Source organism: Octopus bimaculoides, chromosome 4 (assembly GCF_046866305.1).
Source record: "Octopus bimaculoides isolate indiv1 chromosome 4, ASM4686630v1, whole genome shotgun sequence".
In the NCBI taxonomy this organism is placed as follows: domain Eukaryota; kingdom Metazoa; phylum Mollusca; class Cephalopoda; order Octopoda; family Octopodidae; genus Octopus; species Octopus bimaculoides.
In genome coordinates, this window is record NC_142931.1 from 141214825 (window position 1) to 141220978 (window position 6154).

At 33.7% G+C, this 6154-nt stretch overlaps 1 non-coding gene across 1 annotated transcript in view; it reads left to right on the plus strand.

Moving 5' to 3' along the window:
* Positions 1–830: 830 nt before the first annotated feature.
* Positions 831–6154, plus strand: part of LOC106872763 (uncharacterized) — a 76108-nt gene continuing 70784 nt past the window's right edge. The window contains exon 1 of the transcript XR_016241711.1: positions 831–966. This is a non-coding gene — a transcript (uncharacterized LOC106872763). The remainder of the gene's footprint in view (positions 967–6154) is intronic.

Genomic DNA, 6154 nt, shown 5'->3' on the forward strand with positions numbered 1-6154 from the left:
CAAAGTAAAACTTGAAGAGATGAGGAACGCCATTGACGAGACCACGAACACAACAAAAGGATTTTGACAAGGAAAAACATACAATAAAAGCGATTGATTGTTTAAGCAACGCATTATACACACATATATATATCAGATAAAAGACGGTTTACATAATTTTAATTCTCAATGAACGCGAGATATTAGGAATTCCTCCCGCATTTTGTTTTCTCTTTTAAATAGCCAATATATTCAATGAATGCTTTAGTATTACAAACACACATATATATATAGGTATATATATATATATATATATATATATATATATATATATATATATATATATATAAGTATATATATACTTACATATATATGTATATATATATATTAATATATATATATACAAATATACGTATGTATATATATATATATATATATATATATATATATATATATATATATATATATATATATATATATATATATATATATATATATATATATACGTATATGTATACCTATACGTATATATATATATATATGTACGTATATGTGTATGCGTATGTGTGTATATATATGTATAGATATATGTATATATGTGTACTGTGTTATGAATACATAAATGCATACGTAAACAGATATTTATATACATACGTAAATACGTACTGGCATACATATTTTTATACGTGTGTATATATTTTCCTTCCTGTTTATCTTTTAAAATTTCATTAACAGTTTAATGAAACTACGGAGTTTAATATATCGTCCTTTGCCGTGTTCCCACTTGCGTAAACGTCGCTCCATCCTAATAGTGCAGCGCATATCGTTATTTTATTCAGCCTAATTTTGTTAGTCAAATTAGGCTGAATTCCATAATAAATGACTGAACGCTATTTTATTCTAGTTAAACTATAAGTAGCGGAAAGGCTGTCATTCGGATCGAGTTGTAGAGAGTGAACGAAAGAGTATAGAGGTTGTCAAACAAGGGTAAGCTTATACTTACATGTATTTAACAAGCTGTTTATGTTGAAGTGTTAATTTATCGAATAGGTATGAATACATACATTGTCACACTCAAAAACACAAACATATATATGACCTGTTTTCGTATGTATAACTTTAAATGTTTTATATTTAGATTGCTGGGTATGTAAAATAATATCTTTTCAAAATATATGTTATCATAATGTGTATCTATCGATCAAAAGTTATTTAAAACTACTCGCTGATATAACTCTCGTTTGATTAGGCAGGTAAGTTAAATATTTTGCAATTCAATTTTTGTCCTATAGAAGACATTCGAAATGCTTAGATTAAATATACAGCAAAAATGTAGCTTCGTCAGCTATCATGTATATGAAACATGACCTAAAAAAATATGCCTCCTAATTACTGACAATATGACTTAATTTTATTTGGCTTGGCAAATATGCGTCTGTTCATGCTCGAACGTCAGGAGAAGCGCATTATACATGCACATACAAACATACTCACAAACTGCCAAGCATAAGGATATTTATATATTTTTCACATATACACACATGTATATATATATATATATATATATATATATATATATATATATATATATATATATATATATATATATATATATATATATATATCATATGCAAATACTACAACTAAGAAACAAATATTGTTATATTTCAATATATGTATATGTGTGTGGGGGGGGGGGGTGTATGTGTGTGTCAGTGTGTGTCTATGTATATATATGTATATATATATATATATATATATATATATATATATATATATATATATATATATATATATATATATATATATATATATATATATATGTATATACTCCTTGCGTAGTGATTAGTTTGTTTGTATATATATTTTCGTGTCTATGTATATACACGCATGAAATTACACATATCAACTGAATATATGTAATTTCATGCGTGTATATATATGTGTGTGTGTGTGTGTGTACATTGATGTGTTTGTGTGTTTCCACCACGTACGTGTTTAACAGAAATTATTTTATAATTCTATTTTCCCCTCATTTATAATTATATAAAATGTAAGCATTTTTAGTAATACGATTTCTATAAACGTTCAACAAAAATTCATGGGTTTTGCTAAGACCTATATAACTATTCGGTTGGTGCATAATTATTGCGGCTTTCCTTCAACAAATTTTATTCAACAAAACAATGACAATATTTAACAAAAACATCTTTAAATGACGGTCTGACCGTCAGCCAAGCAAATGGAAAGTAATTGAGATAAATGGTAAATATGCGCCGGAATAATCATTTAAAGATGTTTTTGTTACATGCTGTTATTGTTTTTGTTGAATAAAATTTGTTGAAAAGAAGCCGCAATAATTATGCACCAACCCAATGTTACAAGCTCACAAGTTTTTTGAAGCAGGGCATGTATACATATATATGTAAGTATGTCTAGCTAGGAGGCTTAACAGCATTTCATCCGCCTCTACGTTCTGCGTTCAAATTCCGCTGCGGCCGATTTTTCCTATCAGCCTTTCGAGGTCGACGAAAAATATATAACAGTACTAAGGTCGATGTAATCGCCTAACCACTGCCCCCAAAATTTCCCTCTTTGAGCCTAAGGTAGACAGAGTATGATGTGTGCATAGCTTTTAACTTTTTTCTTTTTGTTTTTTGTTCGATTCAGTCATTGGACTACAGTCAAGCTGGGGCAGCGTGTTTGGTGATTTATTCGTACAAATTGACCCCAGTACTGATTTTAAAGACTAATAATTATTCCGTGGCTATCTTTTGCAGCACTAAGTTTCAGGGTCGTAAACAAACTAACACCATCTTTAGGGACTGATGTACAGATGCAAATACAAAACCTCAAACACACAGGCACATACACAAATGGACAAACACAATCATACACACACATGTACATAACTTAAAGATGGAATATGTGAACTTAACCCTTGTAAATTTTAACCTGTTACTCTCCTTCTCCATGGCATTACATCCCTCCTTTCCTTCCTTTCTCTGTCTTTCTTGAACTTTCCTCTGATATATCAGATGGAGCTCTCATGTTCAACCCTTATACCAGTACTTTACAATGATGCTATAATATAAAACAGCGACGGTGAAATTACCAATTACACACAAACGTTTTTACTCCAGTAAACAGCAAAAGCGCGAAATATGTGTCTCATTCCACCTCCCCCAGTCTCAAAGATTGACAAGGCTCTCCAATAATACATTTGAATGTATTAATCATGTATTTACCCAACAAAGAGATCTCATGAAGTTTCACTAAGATCCCTCGTCAAAACTATCAGTTGTATCCCATATAGAAACAAATGTATACCAAATACCATCACTTGTGGCTTTCTATCCTACATATCAACTACCATCACCTATGATTTTGTATCTTATACAGTAAATACCATCACCTACAGCCTTGTATCCTATATACCAAATAGCATCACCTGTGGTCTTGTATCCTGCATAGCAAATATCATCGCCAGAATTTTATGCAAAATTAACTTCAACGTTTCTCTGACATCGTCGTGGTACTCCGTCGCTTACGACGTCGAGGGTTCCAGTTGATCCGATCAACGGAACAGCCTGCTCGTGAAATTAACGTGCAAGTGGCTGAGAACTCCAAAGGCACGTGTACTCTTAACGTAGTTCTCGGGGATATTCAGCGTGACACAGTGTGACAGAGCTGACCCTTTGAATTACAGGCACAACAGAAACAGGAAGTAAGAGTGAGAGAAAGTTGTGGTGGAAGAGTACAGCAGAGTTCGCCACCATCCCCTGCCCGAGCCTCGTGGAGCTTTAGGTGTTTTCCCGGTCTGGGAATCGAAACCGCGATCCTATGACTTCGAGTCCGCTGCCCTAACCACTGGGCCATTGCGCCTCCACTCCTCCGACATAGAGCTGTATCATCTCTGCAAATTCTTATTCCACATGCTTTTTCTCACAAAATTATAAATGCACCGCCGCAGACATCTTCACAGCCAATAAAAATGAAACGTCAGTTTAATGAAAAGCTCTCACGAATAAACATTCAACCAAGAAATCGATTACTTTGTAACTATCAACAGACAAACACTAGCTTATCAAAATGTATATGATGGCTTAGCTATCAACAAAATAACAATGACAAGATGAAACGAAATAGCAACCCTGTCCAAATCCTGCGAAAATAACGAATAGTAGCAATTTTTATATTCCAGAAAACTCTAAATTTCTATTTAGACCTGATACTCTCTTTTATGCTCAAGTGTAAACGCCTATTGAAAAGAAAATATTTAATTACACCTGACAACTATATCGTCTGCGCGCAATAGCATCCGGATTTCTGTACCTAATAATCGAGAACCAACCATAAGCTTCATATCATAAATTTGAAATAAAAATTAAACCCATATCATTTTATTGTTAACGGGAGAATATGATTAAACCCCGCCAACACGCTAGAAACAGACGCCAAATCGTTCTAAAAATCCGCTTACAACCTTGCTAATGGAGAATGGAAGTGGTTTTGAGCGCCATTTTGCGTCTGTTTCTAGCATGTTGATAGGATTTATCCGCACCCTTTAATATAATTATGTAAATAATTATGAATTAGTGTATATTAGTAGCGCTATAAACACGAATTTTGTTTGTATCAATATCCATTTACTCCATGCATACACTTCCATAATCGCACGTGCATAAATTGAGTATACACTGAGTACACACAGTCAAGCACACACACACACACACATATACACACACACACATACACACACACACACACACAAACAAATACACACACATATGTGTGCGCGCACAAGTGTACGAAAGTTTGCATGGATGTGTGTGTGTGTGTGCCTATAGATAGATATATACATGCATACATACATACATACATAAATACATACATACATACAGACAAACAGACTTGACAAAAACACAGACAGACAGAAACACAGACAGACAAAAACACAGACAGACAGAAACACAGACAGACAGAAACACAGACAGATTGATTGATTGAGATAGTTAAGTATGATGTATGTATGTATACATATTTGGAATTCATTTTAATGTTTTTGATTTTTTGTGCATTTTTTTTTTGGCTTTTTTTAAAACTTTGTTTAATTCAAACCTGTCACGAACGAAGTGACAAGTTTCTTTTACTTAAATCTAAACAGCTCTCGGGATTTGCAGTTACTAGGTTTGGTTGATGCATGCATTTGTTAGTGCGTTTCACGAGAGAACACTAATGTATGTTTCATTGGTTTTTGTGGGTGGGGATTCACATGCATTCAATATGAATATCTTATTATGTGCATACGTTCATTCAAATCTCTATTAATGGTTTACACATTATTCCTACTTCCCGAATCGATTGTGTCTTGAAAGTGCGAATCAATCTATTATGTTCTTTTTTAAGGGGTGGAGCCAATTTGAGGTAAGCTTAAGCATTTCTAGGTTTCTATGTAGATCTGATGATAAAAGCCCACTGCAATTGTGATAACAGGAAAATACGAAAATTTATAGCGAGCTTATAAAAGAGATGTGGGTTTCTCATCAATTCTCCACAGGTACTCCTCTCTTTTTTTTCACGAAATTATAACGATGGATTCAGATGGGTAACTATTCTATTTAACGGGGCACAACTATTGCTCCCTATGTCTGTATTTAAGGGCAGCAAAATTTTTTCTGATCTTAAAAAGGATTTTATCCTTTATATATACTGTTCATCAGTATTTACGTGTTAAAAAAATATATATCTTTGCATATGTTTGTGTGTATATATATATGTGTGTGTGTGTGTGTGTGTGTGTGTGTGTGTGTGTGTGTGTGTGTGTGTGTGTGTGTGTCGAGGCGCGTGGCGTAGTGGTTAGGGTGTCAGCATCAAGATCGTAAGATTGTAGTTTCGATTCCTGGACCGGGCGACGCGTTGTGTTCTTGAGCAAAACACTTCATTTCACGTTGCTCCAGTCTACTCGGCTAGCAAAAATGAGTAACGCTGCGATGGACTGGCGTCCTGTCCGGCTGGGGAACACATACGCCATTGTAACCGGGAAACCGGGTCCATGAGCCTGGCTAGATTTTAAAAGGGCGCATTTATTATTTATTATTATATATAAAAGCATGTCTATAAATGAAAACGCATATGTACGGTTACACATATATGCATGGTTTTTGTATTACTG